General features: G+C 51.0%; 1 long non-coding RNA gene across 4 annotated transcripts in view; it reads right to left on the reverse strand.

Annotated features, from left to right (window-relative positions):
* Positions 1 to 1,009: 1,009 nt before the first annotated feature.
* The window catches only part of LOC142362867 (uncharacterized), a 41,190-nt gene continuing 22,766 nt past the window's right edge, over positions 1,010 to 19,433 (reverse strand). For 2 of the 4 annotated variants that reach the window (XR_012765336.1, XR_012765335.1), the window contains exons 2-4: positions 11,663 to 11,885; positions 9,839 to 10,241; positions 1,012 to 2,502 (exon numbers count right to left, since the gene is read on the reverse strand). This is a non-coding gene — a long non-coding RNA (uncharacterized LOC142362867). Of the gene's footprint in view, positions 2,503 to 9,713; positions 10,242 to 11,662; positions 11,886 to 13,110; positions 13,911 to 19,433 lie in introns of those variants that run through there. The other 2 variants (XR_012765339.1, XR_012765338.1) reach the window with 2 other exon arrangements.

Below are 19,433 nucleotides of genomic sequence, written 5' to 3' on the forward strand. Positions count from 1 at the left end.
ACAGAGCGGTGGGGATGTGGCTGCTCATCCTGCTGCCTGAAAGGCCTGTAGGAGATCCCAGACAGTCAACACTATGGGGGACATTAAGGAGGAAGAAGGACAGAAGGGAAAGCCCTCTCCCGGGCATGGTCCTTTTTGAACTTCAAAGCGGTCCCGTGTACCTTTAGCATGCAAGGTATGCCAAGGTGGGTTCCCAGACCTCCCTGCCTCTTCCCAGAGACTGGTCAGGATTTCCTGAGGTTCTGGTCTGTATCTTCCTGCCACTGATGGCCAGGATAGAGATAGCATCCAGTCTGGAGCATGCCTGGTGGTGGAATTGCTGAGGAAAGAGGTAGTAGAGCTGCTGGCAGAGAATGACTAGCTGAGCAACACCAGAGACCTCCAAGGCCAGGCACCAATCCAGCTTGACAAATCGGTATTTGCATTAATTTCTGGGGAAAAACTGGCAGCTCCTCAGAGGTCTTGTCTGCGTGTATCTGGTCATGAGGCAACCTGCTGAGATCTGTGTGTTGTCCTCGGAGGAAACAAAGGTCTGGTCCCTATAGTGGCATTGTCTCCATTGCTCTTCTTTCCTCCCATGCTTCAGGGAGCAAAGAAAAGCAGTGGAGACAGTGAAGGACTCGGAGTCTCAGTGCATGGGTACATTGCAATAACAGTATGCTCTTAACGTGGCCTGTGATCACCATGTTTTCACCACGTCAAAAGGCATGTACCATTTACAACGTAGTTATATACTGGTGAGGGGAAAGCTGAGATGTCTATCTGAAGGCTCTGCCCCCTCTTTGGGCGTCTTGCTTCCCTTGAAGTAAGTTCTGGAGAGACCGCAGAAAAAAATGTTTTGCAGTTTTACTCAGAGCAGGGTCAGGACCTCAGGCTGCCCCTTTACCCCAGGTGTCCCAGAATCTTGGACCAAGAGTCCCACTGCCTTGCTTCCTCCCTGGCACGGCTACTAATTTAATTCAAAGTGAGACCATTTTGAGGGGGAGACAGCAGAGGCGTAGTGTGGCAGGTGGATAAGCAAGGGAGGATTTGCCCCTGTGAAAGTGCAGGTCTACCCACTAAACACACTCGTAGTCCCCACGAAAGATGGGGACTGATCCCAGCATCGCTGGGTAACCTGTGTCCAAGGGATGGGCAGGGAGACCCTGGACACAGGGTGCTGGAATCGGGGAGCTGCAGCGGGATGAGGAGAGGCACCATAATCTGCTTCCCAGTGCGGCGTGGCCAGTTCAATCAATTTCACTGCTGCCTGTGACAGATCAATCTGAAGCCCTTATCCATTGCTCGTTTAATAAATCCCCCTCCTCTGGTTTTTCATCTTCCGAGGAGATTCGCTCACAAAAGACAGCAGCCCTGCGCCCAGCCTGTGAGATTACCAACGGGAACACAGTGACGGATCTCTGGCAGGAATGCTCATAAGTTAAGATTTCCAGAGGACATGTTTGCAGGGCTGGCTGAGCACCAGGTGTGAGAGCAACCAACTAGTCCTGCTAGCCCAGGCCAGGGTGAAGCAGACAGTAGCAAGCAGCTGGGGGACACAGGGCAAGATTTCCAATCCATTCCAGGGCTGCTCTGTGAGAAAATGAAGACTTGGTGCTGAAGGCCACGGAATGCAGCCATCTGAGATCTCGGGGGTGGGAAGTCCCAGGAGTCTCCAGTCCCAGTTCCCTTTACCTGATGGCTGTGCACCTTCCAGCACTTCCTTATGGCTCCTGGTCATTCCTCAGCTGTTCTGTCCCACCTTCTCTTCTCTGTCCTGTCTCTCTGCCACAGTCCTGCCACGCTTGCTGAATTCCTTTGACTGATGAAATCTTTCTCATGCCCTCTGCAGGGTCTTTGCTTCCCACACACTTCTGATGGAGTAACTGGGATCTGAACACCACTGAGTACAAAGAAGACCATGAGTTCTGCTGTGGGGTTATAAGCACAAAAATTCTTGTTATGCTTATTCTCAGGGCAATTAGCACCATCAAGAGCCCATGTAAACTTTAATGAGGAGTTCAGGGGCCAGGGAGGAATGGTAGTTAAAACATTTGTAATGTATTAAGTCTTCCCTTGTAACAGCATCTCTGAGTCACTTTCCTTTAGCAACAGAAAATCTTGATAGAGAAAGGTCCCTTGTCTGAGAGCCTCTTTGACGTTATTAAGGAAAGTAATAACTGTGCTTTCGGGGGTGGAGGAATAAATCAATTGAATGATACTAGCTAAGGTGCTGTCATTGCTGGAATTTTATTCTGTATTCTATAAGGAAAAACAAGGCTCAAAATACATTAACATGGTGAAAAAGAAAGCAAAACAGAAAATATGCCTCTGGTGAGAGATGAGATTGCAAGCCACTGTTGGAGGAACACAGCTTCAGTACATTCAACGATCCATTCTTCTGAGACCTGGCAAAGGTACGTTACCCGTGAAGTTGCTTAAGCCTTTCAGTTGCCCCATCAGTTGGGTACTTCCAGCAATAGCGCAAAGGATGCAATCATGTCCAGGTAAACCAACATCTTCCTACACAGAAGGAAATAAGGGAACGAGAAGAGGGAGAGGAATCAGGGCTGGGGGAGAAAAGCACAAAGAGGAGAGAAGAGCCATACAAGGCTGTGTTCCCAGCACTTTCAAGCTTGGTTCAGGTACACAGAGTGGGTTTTGAGCTTGGATCATTTTTTTAGATCTCTTTTAAAAGGACCCAAAAGCCAGCCAACAGATGTTTGGATTTTCTCCAGCAATTCGGCCCTGCCCATGGCATGCCAAGGTCTGTCCATTTGTTTCCAGTTTGGCTTTCTCGGTTTGCCCTCTGTGATCTCAGAGGAGAGCTCTGTTAGACTTTAGACAGCTCAGGTCTTCACACAGCCTCCCTTTCCCAGGAGAATCCTGAACTTGTCCTGAGTGGTTGCCATAAGCTTGCAGAGGGATTGGAGTAGGCCAAAACTATACGGAGCCAAGGGATGCTCCACATGAGATGCCTCACTGAGGGTGTCATTCACACTGCAGAGTGAAGCCCTTGAATATTAAGGAATATCATAATTCATCATAACTTGAGCGCTTTCCTCACCTCACCTGTGTATGTTTGCATGAAGCCTTAGCTAGCCTTGAGACCTCTTCCAGGGTAGAGGGTGTAAGGTCCAGCACACCTAAAGCCAGAGGTGGCTGGGACAAAGCTTCCTCTTAGCAAATCTGTCCCAGTGCTGATCATGCTGTGAAGGACACTCTCTGTAGTCAAACTAAGTGTCTCTGTTTGCTTGACAGAACATGTGCACAGTGGACACTTTTATTGTTTGCAGTGACTGAGAGATCTCTGAACAGCAAAGGTATCGCTCCCCCAAGACCAGCTGTCGGTACATTTCTGCCTTTGCGGTTTGGACCAGGTTTATAAATAAAAGAAAGCAGGGAGGAGAAGGCAGGGTCTGCGCTGAATGCAGAGGGGGAAGGCAGAGGGGCTGAGTCGCTCTGGGACGTGCGATCCCTGCCCTCCCGGCTCGCTGCGGGTCTGGCTCGGAAGAGTGACTCCTGCGTGGGTTCCTGCCCTGCTCTCGTGGCTGGTACGCTGCTCGGGGATCCCAGGTGAGGAATCACAGAGGAGAGAGACGAGTTCTGCTGTCAAGTCCGCTCTAGGATTCTTTTACACTTTCCTGTGGTTTCATAAATTTATTCCACGTTTTGCAGTTACAAACTTGACCTGATGCTCAGGGTAAGCACCAGACTACCCTCTTTTCTGCCCCTTCAGAGCAACTTGTCTGGACTCCCACTGTCAGCGGGGAGTGGTGATGCTTCTGGGAGCAGCTCAGCTGCGTTTCTTCAGACATCTCTCATAGCAGGAGATTCCCTGTGCCCTAGAAGTGCCAATTTCTCTCCATCAATAGTAAAGGCAACCAAGGCAACAAGCTCTGGGGAGCAGAAGATGGGATGCATCTATTTCGCACACAGCTATGTTTGGACAGATGAAACCCAACCAATTATTTCCACTTTTAAACATGCCAGGCTCTGGAAGCAAATCCAGGTAAAACTGAACAATGGGAGCCGTTGGATCTCCTTGAAGATGATGGCTTCAAACCTACCAGTTCTTGCAGGCACACCACAGGGTTATGTACCAAGGGGACAAGGAGCAGGAGAAAAATATATCCTGCTCCAGAAGGAGCGGAGAGGTGCCTCACAGCACCGACCAGCCCTGATCAGCAGCAGTGGTCAGCTGGACACTGCACACACACTCTTTTGTTAGGTTTTGGGCTGGCAAGTGAACAGGATTGCTGGATATTTCTACTTCTAGCACTTGGAGGTGGGTTTGGAAGAGGCTCCTTGCCCGGATTAATCACTGCAGAAAGAGACAAGAGCCCGTGTGTATGTGGCAGGCTGAGGCCAGACATTTGGGGCCGAGTGTCAGTCCTGGAGCATCTCTGAGCTCCAGGGCCTCCTTCATGGAAGCGACCTGCCTGCGCCGAGAGCTGCCTGCTGAAACAGGCGGGAGTGGAGGGCAGCCCTGCCCGAAGAGTTAAGCTGAGCTGTTCAGAAGATGAGTTAAGTTACTTCACATCATCTAAGCCTCTCTAATGAAACCTCCTCTTCCCGTTTGGAGGTAATCTTCCTTTGATCAAACCCTCTTCTCTCCTGATGAGAACACAGTGCAGTAATCAAGAAGCTAATCTGAGCTGGAGCAGCCTCCCGGACCCCTCATAACCCGGAGCATCACATTCCCGGCGGCTGCTCCCTCGCCCTCCCTCTCCTCCTCGGTCTGTGCCCGGCAGCCGCCTCTGTGCTCCTGCTCCAGCCTCCCAAGCCAGCCTTGCAGAAACCACTCGATGGGGCTGCACTGGGGCGGGCGTTGTGCGCGCCTACTTTGGCAGGGCACCTGGGCTCCTGGAACAGGAGTAGCAGCCGGAGTAGAGAGGTAGGTCTGTCCGCAGCTTTTGCTTGCAGTGAACTCTCTCCAAAGATCGAAAAGGATTTTAAATTCCAAATCCAGGTTTTATTAGAATATAGGCTAGAATAACTACCTTTCTGAAAGAGGAGGAACTCAGAGTGACTAGGCCAGATGGAATAGCAATAAAAAATCTTATATACAGCTCTTTCCCTTCCCGCTGTGTCCCCATGGATGGGTCTTTACCTCTGGCTTGGTTTTATCCAGATCAGCAGCATTCTGAGTGGCACCAAACTCTTGTGGAGTCCCTTAGGGTCACTGGCACATCTTTTCCTTTCTCTCAGCTCACCAAAATGCTCGTCCCAGCTGGAAAAACGCCATCCCACTGCATGGAAGGTCTCACTGTGCAGGATCAGGAAAGTCACTTGGAAAGGACAAGACTGACCATGACTGCTCTGATGCTGTTATAAATTGCAGCCTACAGAAGGGGGGGAGTGTGTGTGTGTGTGTGTGTGTCTCTCTGCTTTGCCTTTGCTTCCTCCCTCAAGGCAGGGCAAGGGTAATTTTGTGCGAATACACCCTTGAACATGCCAGGAGGCCCTGACTTGCTTCTTGTGTTTGCTAGAACTGCTAGATTACATGACCTGTTGCCCAGACATGATGCATAGGCCACAGGAATTTATCCACATCCTCCCCAAGCTGTGGGTTCTGACTCTTGGCATGCCAGAGGATCTTACAAACACTAAGCAGCACTTAAGATGATGAACAAGCTGCTTTTCTCCCAGCATGAGGTGCGTACACTTGTTATCCCACATGCTTTCGTCCTCGTGCATGCGCTTACCGCTTAAGAGGCAGAGGTGTGGGACGTAGGTGCTTGAAAAATGCAAATTCAGGTCTGAACATCCAAGAAGCAGCATAGGAACCAAGACTCAAATGGTTGAGCCCCCTGCAGTGCTCCTTGCATGGAGAAAGTGAGAGGCACCTGAACCTCTCTGAGCACCGGAGCGTTGTGCTCCGCTCGGCAAGGAGATGCAGCTCACACAGAGTGGCAGGGGCTGATGAGCTATAGACAGGCACATCACCACTCATTTCCAGAGGTGGGGAAGCCGGGGGAACACCAGTGAGCATGTCTCTGGGCTGCTTGTTCTCAGGCACCGCAGCTTAATTTCACAGGGGCAGATTGCTAGAGGATTACCACAGCCGATCTGCTGGTGGCAGGCACAGGGGTGTTGCTCGTCTCCCATGCCTAAAGCTTTTGTGTGCTGTGGTACTGAATGCTCTGGGATTAGGAGGAATGCCCACCAGCGTCCCTGTGCTGGTTTTCTGCATGTATTTAGGCATAATTTTCCATCTGGATTTCTCCTGCTGTTTCCCCTGGGGGCCTCAGCTTGGGTTGTTCCTTCTCGTGAGCATTAGACAAGAAGGAGCATCCCTGAGTGGGCGGTGCTGTGTCGCACAGCAGCTTTCTGCATTTCCCTTGGGAAGAGGCAGCCTGCACCCTGCATCCTGCCTCAGAAGTCTCCTCTCTATCCTTAATGAAAACAACAGGGACAAAATCCCCCGAAAAAGTGCAAACTGCTCCAAAAGGAGCTCCATCTAGGCTTAGGAGAAGCATTAAAATTCGTGAAAAGAGGACATGTTTCTGCTGGCATGTATTGTCCAAAGAGTTTAATTTAAAGATTCTTGCTAGAATGAGAAATAAAATCTAGAGACATAACATAATGAAAAGCCAGACAATCACACAGCCTTATGCTGAGAGTCAGGCAGCAAAGGATCAATCAGATTTCAGCCCTTCACATAAAAGTGGGTTCTGCCTTTTATTAAGCTGATGCAGCAAAAATAAGACCTCAGGCAAAACACGGCTCCCCATTGTACCAAGGAAAGTCCAGAGGGCTCCTGTAAATTACAGAAGCATCAGCAGCAGCAGCAGCAAATCCCCAGGAGAAGGCTGAGTGGGATGGGACCATTCAAATGGTCTGCAAAGAGCAGGCAGTGCCCATGCAGGCTGCAAGCACCATTCCCGTAGCGACAACTGGAGTACAAACAGTGTGCAGGTAGCTCGTGATTTGGGCTGGGAAACTGGGAAAACTCCATCATAAGTGAGATAACCAGGGTCTGGGCATGTTTTCTGCCTGGTTTTGCTCCCATTCCCTCGAGACAGACAGACCACACCAATTGCACCAGAATGCACAGAGATGGAAATCTCCCTCCCCCACCCAAAAGCATGTTGGATGGATGCGAGCACAAAGCATCAACACCACCAGTCCTTCAGGAAGCTGTTAAAGGAAACCTTCACTCCATAGGGCTTAATTTTGTGTCTGAATGAAACGCTCCACAAGTACAATGCCACCCAAACGAATAAGATGCAGACTCTAGCGCTGTGCACGCTCTGCATCTCAGGTTTGATATTTAATTAGCAGCTGGTAGCTACTCTCCTGCTGAGAAAGGCTACGGATCACCAACAATAAATGGTCACGCACAGACTTTCTACTCGTGCCGTTCAAGGCAGAGAGCAGAAACCAAGGAAATTGGCACCTCTGCCCACCAGTGATGCAGGACTTTGCAACAACAACAAGTCTCAGGAAATTGCATTAAACCTCCCCAGGTTCAAGTAGCTGATCCCGCAGGTGGAAAAGCCCACAGGACAGGGCACCACAGGCTTGTGGGGACATGAGTGCATGGGATGTGTCTGAGCGGCATAACCTTCACAAGGGAGCCAGAACAGCTCCAGGATCCCAACACACTGGGTGACCCAGCTCGAGTGGCTCCTTCCCCAGAGCAGGGGACAGGCATTCACAGGGCACAATCCACTCACAGTGTTCACCTTTCTTTCTCTTCACTGATTCTTCATAACACTGGAAATGTTAAGGGAGAATTTTTTGCTTTTCTCATTGCAAAATTACGATCAGCTAGCTCAGAAAGGTGTTGTTGCACTGCATGGGAACAGTAAAGTTCAGGCTCTCTGTCGCAATTATTTTCCTTTCTGGGACGTGCCCTTTGCAGGCCCATCAGAAAAGGCTTTCTCTCTCTGTGTGCATGACTGGAGTCCCTCATGCAGCTAGCTTAGAGAGCATCGCATGAGGATGATGAGGAAATAGACACACAGATGGACACAGACATATTTGCAGGGCTTCTTTTCCATGCAAAGTGGGCACTTCCAACAAAATAATAAAATGAAGTTTCCATTGAAACTCTCTGCATCCAGAAATAGTTGATGGTGGAAGTCTGCAGCACCCAGCAGAGACCCCCAAGGGGTCTGCGTGCTCTACCATGACCTTCTGGACTTTGCCCTCCCACAGAAGGGTGTGATTTCACCCACATTGCTGTCCTGCACTTTGCAAATACATGCATGATTGCCTTAGGAAAAAGCTTCAAACATGGTTTTTGGCGTCTCTAACAGTGCTGAAGCATGCACAATGGCGCTCTGGGAAGCTGCTCCTTTTCTCAAACTGTTTGAAAACCTCCTGCTCTTCAGCAGAAAACAGCTCCAAGCTGCTCGCGCTCCAGAGAGGGTGCTGGGTCTGTGGAGGCTGCATGGACTGACAGGGAGACGCAGAGCACTGCGCCAGCGTGGCACAGCCATCTCTCACGCTGCTGTTTCAGGACGTGCCTCCAGCTGCCGCCGGCTGCGGTGGTCTGCAGGCAGTGCGGGATGCTCTGCAAGGACTCCTGGGGGACCTCAAGTGTCTGACAGAGGCAGAGAAGAGCGTGGTGATGGGGTGGCAGCTGAATCACCGGGGCAGAGGGGAGAGATGAGAAGGGATGGCAGAGACATGGTTACAGGCTAGCTGGGGCGATGAGAGCCCACCGGTGCACTCAGGGCCCTGACTCACCTCTGGTGCGTGTCCTTCCAGCACAAACTTCTGAACCAGTGACAATAGCAAGACAGTTGTGCCAGACAACCCCAAAAACAGCTTCCTGCCATCGCTGGCTCTCTCACTTTCATTTCTGGCACTGATTAACAAATGTGGAGAATGGTAAGTTAGGAGAAAACCAGAATACTAACTTTGCTGTAGGTTTTTAAACTCCACTGGTCCACAAAGATAACTGATGATATTTGTAATAAAAGGTTTACCATAAATTTTCAGACTATTTACTGAATATGCTGTTCACTCAGAAACCACTCTAATTTTCATTTCCATAAGAACAGTCACAAATACAATGGCACCCAGTTTAAAGCTGGACTAACCTTTGATGGGCTGCTGCTGAATGGCCACTTTCCAACTGAAAATAGCAACATTCAAAAAGTTTGTCCAGTTTTGCTGAACCTGCAGCCATAAATGGTTTACAATTTGGTAATGCTCCTTGTCTGGGTTGCTGTAGGTCCGTTGGGTGCTTTGTAGGGCTTCAGCAAGGTTACCGAGGTGAGCAGACTCCCCCTCTGAGAACTACCAGCCAGAGCAGGGCCCTTGGAGACCTTGGTCACCATCCCTCCATACTCCCTCGCAGGTGGGTAAGAGAAGAAAGTCACGCACAGCTGCGTTTCACATGGCTGGTGCCAGCCCAGTCCCCTTACTGGAGAAACAGGCTGGTTCCAGAGATGTGGGACCCTGAAGACAGTGTCCAGCAGCTGCAGCTCCATTCAGATCTAGCACATCCCACTTTCCCACAAACGACAGTTTCACAGCACTGCGAATGCTCCTCATCACCATAATCAAATGTCAGAAAAATGTGCCACTGAGCTGCGAGAAACCCACCCAGAAAAGGAGCAGCCACCCTTGAAATGCCTTCACATGAACAGGGTCAAAAGGAGGGAGCGCGGAGGAAGCCCAGTGCCCTCGTTACGAGAGTGTGCAAACAACATGGAAGTAGGACACCACGGTAAAGTCGGGACTTTACATAAAAATTTACATACATTTTCGCTTACATAAATATGGTTGGCAGGTCAGCCAAGCTTTGAAATAGCGGTGGTCAGCCTCAGGGCCACACGGGAACTGTGGAGCAGGATAGGAGTCCCTGGACAACAAGTGACCCACATAAGAGTGGACTTACCCCACTGGGAAATCCAGAAATCTCCACCAGGGAAATGAGGAAAAGGTGCTGTTCGTGGCTCCAGATCTGCTTATTCCTTTACCTCCTGCAGTACCTATACCAACTTTAGCCTTTCAGATTAAGAAGCCTCTAACCAAGGAGCCTCTGGGGCTTAGTTTTTGCTTGACTTCCTTCCTCTGTGCGTCCAGGCTCGATGCTCTCTTTGGCTCGGCAGCTTGCAGAAAGCCTTGTCCTGAAGAGGTTCCAGCCTAAGCTAACATTACAAATGAACCGAGCCCTGATACCATCATTTCCCAGTGTGACTCTGGGCACAATGAACAAATGATTTATCTAGGTGGCCGGCGCAGAGCCAGGGTGAACACAGATCCTCCATCAGCCCCGTGTGAGCCAGGACTGTCATTTCCTACAAGAGAAATAAAAGAGAAATTTCCTACAGGTAAATAAAATGGTCTGCATTCTCGTACTGCAGCCAAACATCGCAACGCCTGCTCCCACTCCAAGCCACAGAGACCAATGATCGCCACCAGCACGGCTGCCTTCGAAGAGCGGTGGCTGGAGGAGAGGCCAGAGCAGGGAGCGGAGCTGTGCATCTCCTCCTGCTACCGGACCCTGAGCAGACGCAGGCTGCTCGTCTTGCCTCTCTAGCGACTCGAGGAGATGGAGCTGACAGAGCAGTGAATGTCATTTTCAGCTAGAAATTATTTCACCAAGGACAGACCTGAAAAATCTAAAGTCTCTCTGAAATCCTTATTTGATCTGTAATCGACCACAAAATTCTTTCTTTCCTCTCTTTTGCTGGCACTGGCACTGAGGGCAGTGGCAGCTGGCTCCTAAGCTCCCCTTGATTCTCCTGGTCTGATCTTCATGCTGCTGTACTTGGCTCTTTAAAGGATGGTCGGGACCTTTGCAGAGCAGCCTGGAAGGAGCAGCTCCTGCTGCTGCCGGGGGGAGCGCAGGCAATTCCCAGTGATGCTGCATCCCCTAAAATAAGCATTTCCCTGGCTTGCTGGCTTCTTCTCTGCAGGGTTCTCCCGCAGCCCGCTGCTAGGATATTTCCCACTGCTTCCCCAAAAGAATAGCTCTTCAAAGCCATGCACTGAATCAGTAGATCCTTCTGCAGATAGCCCCCGCTTGCCCCAGCGCTGCCCTGCTTGAACTCCAGCATAAACCAATGCCTGATAACTGGACAAGGATGAAATTCCAGCCCCCACCCCCTCCGCTGTGGCTCCTTCCACAAAGGTCAGCCAGGGATGGTACAGAGGGGCGAGGACTGACAGTGCACCCCTGGAAGGACTTTATGGCCACTGTTCGGCTCCTGGAATATGTCCTGCATCCCAAAATACAGAAGGAGGACATAAATCAGAGCATGTGATCCACATGGCGTCTTTGCCGGAGCTTCATGCTCCTGGTTGCCAGATTGGCTAATTCTTTGTCATTCAGTTTTGAAAAGTGAGCAGAAGACCTAAGGGAGAAAACAAGAGGGACGATTCACTTTTTCCGGGAACAGTGACTGAAGAATGAAGACATGAAATCCAGCACGAAATGGAAAGGCCTGAATCACAAGTTGCAAACCTCAGCGTAGGCTCTAAAATAACCTCACTGAGTCCTTTTCAAGACTAGCTCAGACGAAAAGTTGCATGAGCAGAAAACACCGAGGGCCAGGCTTGTTTCCAGGCAGGAGACCCACAAGCCTGGGAGACATCCTGCCTGCAGCCCCGTACTCCCATCACACCGAGTGTGCAAGTGAAAATATGACACGAGGCTTGCCAACCCTCTCCTCTCAGCCTTGTCCTCTTGTTTACTGATACAACGAGCCAATTTTACCTTTCCGGGAAACCCTCTGAGGATCTGGAGTGGGAGCCCGGTGAAGAACAGCAACCAAGCGTGACCTGCGAGCGCTGACACACAAACGCGTTGAGGGATGAAGGCTGGGACAGGCACCACAAAGGAGCTGCAGAGCTTCAGGTCCCCTGGCAGGGAACTGGTCAGCTCATGTCATCCCAGGATGCTTGGCAAAACCGCAGGCAAAAGAAAGGGTCAGGAGTCCCTGGAAACAACATGGTGGGAGAACTGTTTGTATTGTATTTTGATGAGCAGAACAAAACTGACTGTCTGAAAGATAATGGAGCAAACCTGAGACCGGTTTGTCGTTACACCAGTACCTGCGAAGCAGCTCTGGGAAGAAAGCGCTTAAACTGAGCCCCTCCAAAGGGCACGGGGTGACTCGTGACCTTCTGCTCTCCAGCACAGAGCCCCAAATGCTGCCCCAGCCCTTACGGCTCCTTTCAGCTGCAGCAACACCCAGCAGGCACTGCCAGAGCGGGACCACGGCTGCTGGAGAAGGGCTTGGGTGAGGGCTGCTCGTCCCGGCTTTGCCACCCCCAGCTCTCCCCACTTCCTCACTCTCCAAGAACTCATTTCTCCCTGCACTGTAAAAAGCACAGCGTGAACTGTCGCTGCCTGGGATGTATCTGGTGACACAGTTTTCAGCTTGAATCAAAACAGACGTGTCAGAGAGCCCTGGAAGCAGAGTCACTCAATGAATGCGTTTTCTCTGTTTTCTTCACCCTGTAAAAAAACTTATTTGGAATTGTAGGAAATGATGGTAGGTGTGAAGAGAGCAGCACAGTCCTAGGGCAGAGCCCACAGAAACTCTGGCCTGGTTGATTTCTACGAGCTGCCGGATTTTCACATTTTCCTGCATCTTTAGCCTCTGACACGGGTCTGAAACTCCGCTAAGCATCATTGTTTAATTGAGTTCCTCGGATCAGCTGCTCCCTACCTGTCTCAGTCTCCTAGTCTGCCCATGGTCTCAGTTTGGGTTCCAGGCTCCTGGGGAAGGATTTTTCCGCCACCACCCACTGATGCACTGGAAATGACCCTCAACTGCAGACAACACCAATTACACTACTGGGAAGATTTAGCCATATTGGTTAAAATTCATGTCCCCGTTGGGCGCAGAGGTAATTAAATCTTACTATCATTATTGTGTAATAAAGGGCAACTGAAATCTATTTAATATGTGCTGGGCGAGAAGTGCTTCATTATAAAACTCAGTTATATATCCTTAGGGAACACTGCTCAGAGAGCAGAGAAATGGCAAGCAAAAAACCAAAGCTGTCTGGGAGGAAGGAGCGCGTTTCTGGTGGCAAGGTTGCTCTGGAGCCCACTGGGGTGCAGTCAGGAGCCCGACGGGCTGGCTGTGGCGTTTTGGAGAGACAGGGCGAGCGAGGGATGTCGTGACTGCAGACGCCCCAACGCAGACCTCCTACCTGCGGTGGGGACCTCCGGGCGCGTGCTCAGGTCCCCAGTGCAGGAAGCCAGCGCTGTCGTGACGGGTGATTCCTGCAGAGACGTGCTCTTGGAGAAAAGCTTCATTCTCTAGGCTACACATCCTGGGTGCATTTTAGTGACTTCTCACAGGAATTATAGCCTGGGCGTTGATTCATGCAAAAGCTCTGCAGGAGACACTGGGAGCATCAGGTGCCACATGACTTGGCAATGCAGAAAGAAATCTGTACAAGTGTTTTTCAGGGCTGCCCACTAAAAGCAAGGATTTGCAAACAGTCCTTTAAATTTAAGGTTTAATTTTCTATTCTCACAAAGCCAACGGATGAAAGTAAGGACTCTCCAGAACTTCTAACCCTGCCATCAGTGGGAAGTAAAGCCCATAAGAAATTGGGAAGTCCACAGGAAAATATTTTTCAAGCTTCTTATGGGCTATGGTTTTTTCTGAGGACCTTGCTTACTGCTAGGAAAGCATGTGGGCGCAAAGACTTCTGACCTTTTGCAGTTGCGTATATGTTATGCCAGCAGATCTGCTGGGACTATTTTAATAGGACTAATTATAGTTAACAGTAATCTGGAGGAGCAAGTGTAGGGACTAGTTGGGATCGTGCAGCTGATGTCATGACTCTGACAGGTAGCAGCAGATGTTAGGACTTTCTAAGGCCCGTGAGTCACCGTCAGCCACCGGATGAAGCTCTGAGCCATTGTGTGATTCAGGGACTGATGAGCAAGTTGGATGAGCAAGATGAAGGAGCCTGCTAGGCTGCTGCAGAGAAACTGCCTTTCACACATCAGCAGCGCACAGTGTTTGCTGCAAATGGGTGAGGATGGTGAGCCGTCCACACTGATACAATTCCCAGGGCTTGAATCATCTTTTAATTCAAAACTGTCTTGCTTTCGATCACACAAAGCATATTTCGGAAGTTGCTTTGAGCTATTCTCTTGCCACGGAACTAGTGCCATGCATCTTCTGCAAAAATACTTCAGCTGCATCGTTTACTGATTCATTGATGGTAAAGGCAGAAGTAACCATTCAATCATCTGGTCTGATTTCCTGTGTGGCCAAAGGCGGATAATAATCCCATCAGGACACCCAGCCTCAAGCGCAAAGGCTTGCCTCTGGCTAAAAGAGATCCCCTAGGAGGGTGTCTAGTCACCTCCTCTGAGGGTTTTTTTCTCCAGGTTTGTCACCACATGTTTCCAGCAGCCCATCACTTCTTGTGGGAAGGGCTACGGCAGCAATCACATACAGCCAAGGTCTCCAGCCTGGCCTGACACCAGACTGTGGCTGCCAGAGGACTTCTGGAGACTTCCAGGCATCTTCCCTCTGGCCACGGCATGGGAAGTCACCCACTGAGTCCCTCGGTGGCAAAACCAGATCTCCTGCTTTCCGGCTGGTGTCCTCACCACAGGGATCTCCATCTGTTAGCTAGCGGTTCCTTTCAAGCAGATAACACCACCCAGAAAACCACCAAGCGCTCAAAGGCAATTCCTGTCTTTAGGAAAGCTGCCCTCCAGCAGCGGCACTTGGCCTCTCATTAGTGAGGGTGTTCTCACTTGGCTTCGATTAATATCCTTGATGCAAATGCAGTTTTGGACTCATGTTTACAGCAGGGTGTGAACCCCAGCACAAGTTGAGAGCCTTGCGTATTTACCAGTTGCCAGCAGAGTCAAAACCAATACACAAAACGGGGCTATTAGCCATCAGTGCCTGAGCTGCTTCAGAGCTCCTCGGAGCTGCACCGCAGGAGGAGAAGCTGCAGAAGCAGCACAGCAGCCTGGCTGGAGCCTGCCGAAAGCAAATGGAGATTCACTTGGCAAAACACAGACCTGGATCAGGAGGCTGAGTTGCTCTCCAGGGACAGTTTTTTACTCTGGGACCTGTTTTAGAGGCCACTTTAGAGTCTTAGAAAAAGACTGTGCAGAACACGCCATGGATAATCACCTGGATCCTGACAAAGGAAGAATAAAAGCAGTATTGATTTCTGCTGTGGGGACAGTTTGGTCCTCCAGGCGCTGCATCTCCCATGAGCCAGAGGCTTTCACCTCGTTACCTACAAACTCAGCCCAGTTATAGATTTACCACCCAGGTACTGGGCTGCTGGTTGAGTAAAGCCTTGAAAGCCCAGGTGACCTGTGGTCAGGAAGCCAAAGACTATGAGTTCTGACTCATTGCATGCAGCTTTTTTCCTTACAGCATCCTTTCCACTGCATTGCACCATGTATTTACGAGTTGACTTCACAGTACGCTCACACACTCAACATGCAATAAACATGATCCAGCCATGATGGCTGGAAACTGTGTGGTGGGGTAGTACAAACCTGTTCGCTATTTCCTACTCCTAATCAATCCAGCCAATTAGTCTTACTAGTGTCAGAGTCCTCATTGCTCAGTTTCACAGACAAATCTGCAGTGTCAGCTGCTTAACTGCCCCTCTCCATGCTGGGCTTCGTGCCGATCGATATGCTCACTGCTTATCCCGACCAGCGACACATCTGCAACACGTGTGACCGCGCTGTCATGCAGTGACCTGAATCCAGGAACACGTGACCACACGCCTCCCTCCACGCCTGTCTGTGGTCCCACCAAAGTTCACGTTAAAAGCAACCTTTCTCATTGCTGTTGAGATGAGACACTTGGGGCAGACCCCGGGAGCCAGAGAGCGCCGTCGGCACCCCGAAAGGCGAAGGCTGGCCATGCGTGGGGGATTCTCTGCGGAAGCAGACACTCCGGACCGCGGCTGGTGCCAGCCTGCAGCCTGCACGCCTAATGAGCTGAGCGCTCGGACATGCTCTGAATTCCCACGGGCAATTATTCCAGAGAGCCGATGCAGCTCAATTTGATTAGCAGTAACTACGGTGCTCTGTGAAGTTAGCGCAGCCTCTGCTCTAATTGCTCATGTAGGCATGAGATAGCTGTTTTCCTCATGACCTCCTCTCAGAGCATCCTAACCATGAGCTCCTACCTAGAGGAACATATTCTCTGGAGTGTTCCTCTGCTCTCTGTGCAACCTGCCTATCGCTGCCATCGCTTAATCGCTCCCAAGCGTGACGGAGCGTTCTCTGGTGCAACACTGCAGATCCGCTCCACAGAAAGGCTGATAGCAGCCTGCCCTCAGGGGCCAAAAGCCGCCCTCAGGCATGCCAAAGCCCTCCTCAGAAACTGCTCTTCAGAGCTGTCCCCCAGCTCACTCTTACCGCTTTCAGGGGAAAGACTGTCCTGTGACCTGTGCAAAAGGTTTTCTGAGTCATCAGGCGCCCATTCCTAAATAGCTGCTAATTGTTCTGACAATTAGAATAAGGCATTGTCCAGACCACAGTAGTCTAAAAAGCTCTCCTTTTGGGTAAGAGCAGCAGAAGAAGCTTCTCCAGTCTCTCCCAGTGCAGCCACATTTTTGCCATCAGGTTGTCCTCACTCAATGTGTCCTGCCGGACCCCGACCCAGCTCATTCCCCCAGCCCAGTGGGAAGCGGCAGAACCAGGGCAGGGCCGGGCCAAAGGTACTGCTGGCGCAGTGGTGGGACAGGGCTGCCAAGGAGCTTGTCCTTGCAGCCACACTTGAGAGGACAGCATGTGGAGTTGAGAGTGGAAGACTTTTTAACCAAGATGCCGCAGGTTGTGAGTCCCAGGCAGGTTCCTGTGCATGGCCAAGAGCAGGGAATCCCGAGAGCTGTCACTGAGCATCTCCTGCCAAGGAGAGGCTTTGATGTGGAGAAAAACTAGGCATGGGGACCCTCCTAGTCCTTGGCTGATGCTCTGTAAGTACGGCTAGTTTTATTCCAGGGACAGCCAGTTTGACAACCAACTCACACCAGCAGGGTGCCAAGGCTCCTGGAAGGGCCAGAGGACCTCAACCAATTAACCTTGATGGCTAAATGAGGACATGGGTTGCCAGGCCATGGAACCATCTGAGCTGCTCGCCTCTCTCTCTCCCTCCCCAAGGGATGCCAGTTGAAGGTATTTCTGCACTGCACAGTCAGGCACCTCTGCAGGGCACACAGCTCAGCTGGGAGCCCTCGGCGAGAGGCTGGGAGCTTTGTCCACCCCAACTGGCCTCCTCAGCAGTAAGGGAGCAGGTCAGGAATAGCAGCCACACCAACCTCATGGCCGAGTTTGCTTTTGCTTTGTAGCTGGCTTTCGGCTCCCCTGCCTGTGAAACACGGAAGGCTTCAAGACAGGTTCTGCCAGGAAAGGTTTAACAGAGACTGGTGCTGCAAAGCCTGGGCTGGGACAGGAGGGAGACAAGGCTAGCGCAGGGGTGGCAATCACTGTGCCAGAGCAGGATCAGCAGACCCCGTGCCAAAACAGCTCCTGCAGGAGCTGTGCGGGGATCCTGTCCGGGTGTCCCTCTCTGGCTTCTCTCCGCAAACCAGGTCTCTGCGCTTCAAAGCTGGAGTGGAGGGAGCACCCAGTGCTGCTGCTGGAGGCTTTCAGCTGCGGCGGGATGCTCCTGGTTGTTCTGAAGCTTTCTGCAAGTGCATGAGGCAAACAGAGCCTGCCTGGAGGCTGCAGACGGCAGCCCCCCACCCCAGCCCGCGCAGCTGCAGCACTGCTCCCCATCTGCCCGCTCTCTCCTCTCCTCCCCAGCCTCCCTTTCCCGACACATCTCATTATCACAAACAACAGCGGCTCCTCGAGGGTGGTGCGGAGGAGGTGCCGTGTGGGTGCCGGTGTCTTCTCGCCTGCGTGTCCCCAGGGCTGCACATGCAGGAGGACCAGGAGCCAGAGGGCACAGGGTGAGGAGGCAGTGCGATATGGGGGTGGAAAAGCTAGAGCAAGCCTCCCTGACAAGTACTGGAACCTGAACTGGGACAAACGTTAAGCATCCCTCCCCATGAAAAGATTTTAAGTTTTATACAATTCAAAGAGAAACATAATGTTACCTTTACTATCACCGAGCAATTGGAGCAGGTGGGGGAACAAGGTGGGAGAAGCGTAGGTGGCTCATCCTCTTTTTAGGGCAGCCCAGAGCCCATGTGCAAGCCACACTGTTGTACCTCTTTCAGTCAGATGACTACTGTGGGACTATGAATCCACCAGAGATCAGTCTGGCTGCACCCAGGAGAGCATTTCCCATCTGCTATCTTTTGCGTGGCAGCATCAATGCTTCAGAGACTTTCCTGATTAGTAGTCTGCTCTAGAACGTCCTCAGAGGTCTCCTAGCACAGAGGGTCCAGTTACCCATGCTCCATTCTCTTTTATCATCTATGTGTTCTGCTCCATCTGGAAGGACACAGAAACTTCCTTCAAGCTGAGCCCATGCCATGGTGGCAGGACCTGTTCTCTCCGTCAGCCACATGTTCTGTTAAGGATGGTCTCTAAGCAGGGACTGGTGACGAGCGTGGCTTGGAGGATGGGCTGTGGCAGCAGGGTACAGCCAAACAGGCTCATCTTTCTGCAAAGTTCTCTATATTCCAGGCAAGAACAAGGAAACCTTGCCAAGAACCACTGGGTCGATTTTAGGAATTGCTCGGTTACACCAGTGCTTCAGCTGCTCCCCAAATCAGCCATCCTGGTGAAATGAGCTCTGCACTCGGAACTCAGGCTCTTGCAGCATATTCTCGCTGGATACAGCCATTCATCAAAGATTCAAGCTTTGTGGAAACAGCATGCCTGATATAGCCTGGAAAACCTATGAACTCAGGCTATGAGCCAGCAGAAAATCTGTCTGTCCAGCCTCCAAGCTACCAGCAGAAGCCCTACAAATCACTCCTGCAGATGCTTTTCCAGCTGCCACAGCCCACAGAGAGATTTCCTTGTTAAACTAGCAATAAAAAGGAATGCCAGAGAGCTAATGCCGGAGAGAGACCAGGGCAGATGCAACTGATGTGTGGAAGAAGAGGGGGACAGGAGGACGTCTGGCTTTGAGGTTTGAGCAGCAGAGCAGGTAAAAAAGGTCACCGTACCACTGAATGACCATCCAATTTTGGGTGAAGCCAACTGTTACGTTGGTCACATATGCTACCTTCATGCTTGCTTTGCAGCAACTCTCCAGAGCTCACCAGCGTCATGCTAATGGCAAGAAAAGTGTTAGATCAAACATCTTAAATGACATCTTCACTGGCAGAAGAGACAAGGTGTGTGGTAGCAGTAGTTGTACCACGCAGGTGGTGGCTCATCCTGGGTCAGTGCCAAGATGGGCAGACAGATCTGCATCCGGAATCTGCAAGCAGCAGATTTCATAGCCGGCTTTGACCTGGAGACAGCATTACCATGGTGAAAGGCAGTACGGCAAGTGAACAGGGACTGCCAGTGGCAGGCTCAATGGTCCCCTAGAAATTAAAACAAACAGTTTGTGTGGCACCTT

Source organism: Opisthocomus hoazin, chromosome 12 (assembly GCF_030867145.1).
Source record: "Opisthocomus hoazin isolate bOpiHoa1 chromosome 12, bOpiHoa1.hap1, whole genome shotgun sequence".
Taxonomy (NCBI): domain Eukaryota; kingdom Metazoa; phylum Chordata; class Aves; order Opisthocomiformes; family Opisthocomidae; genus Opisthocomus; species Opisthocomus hoazin.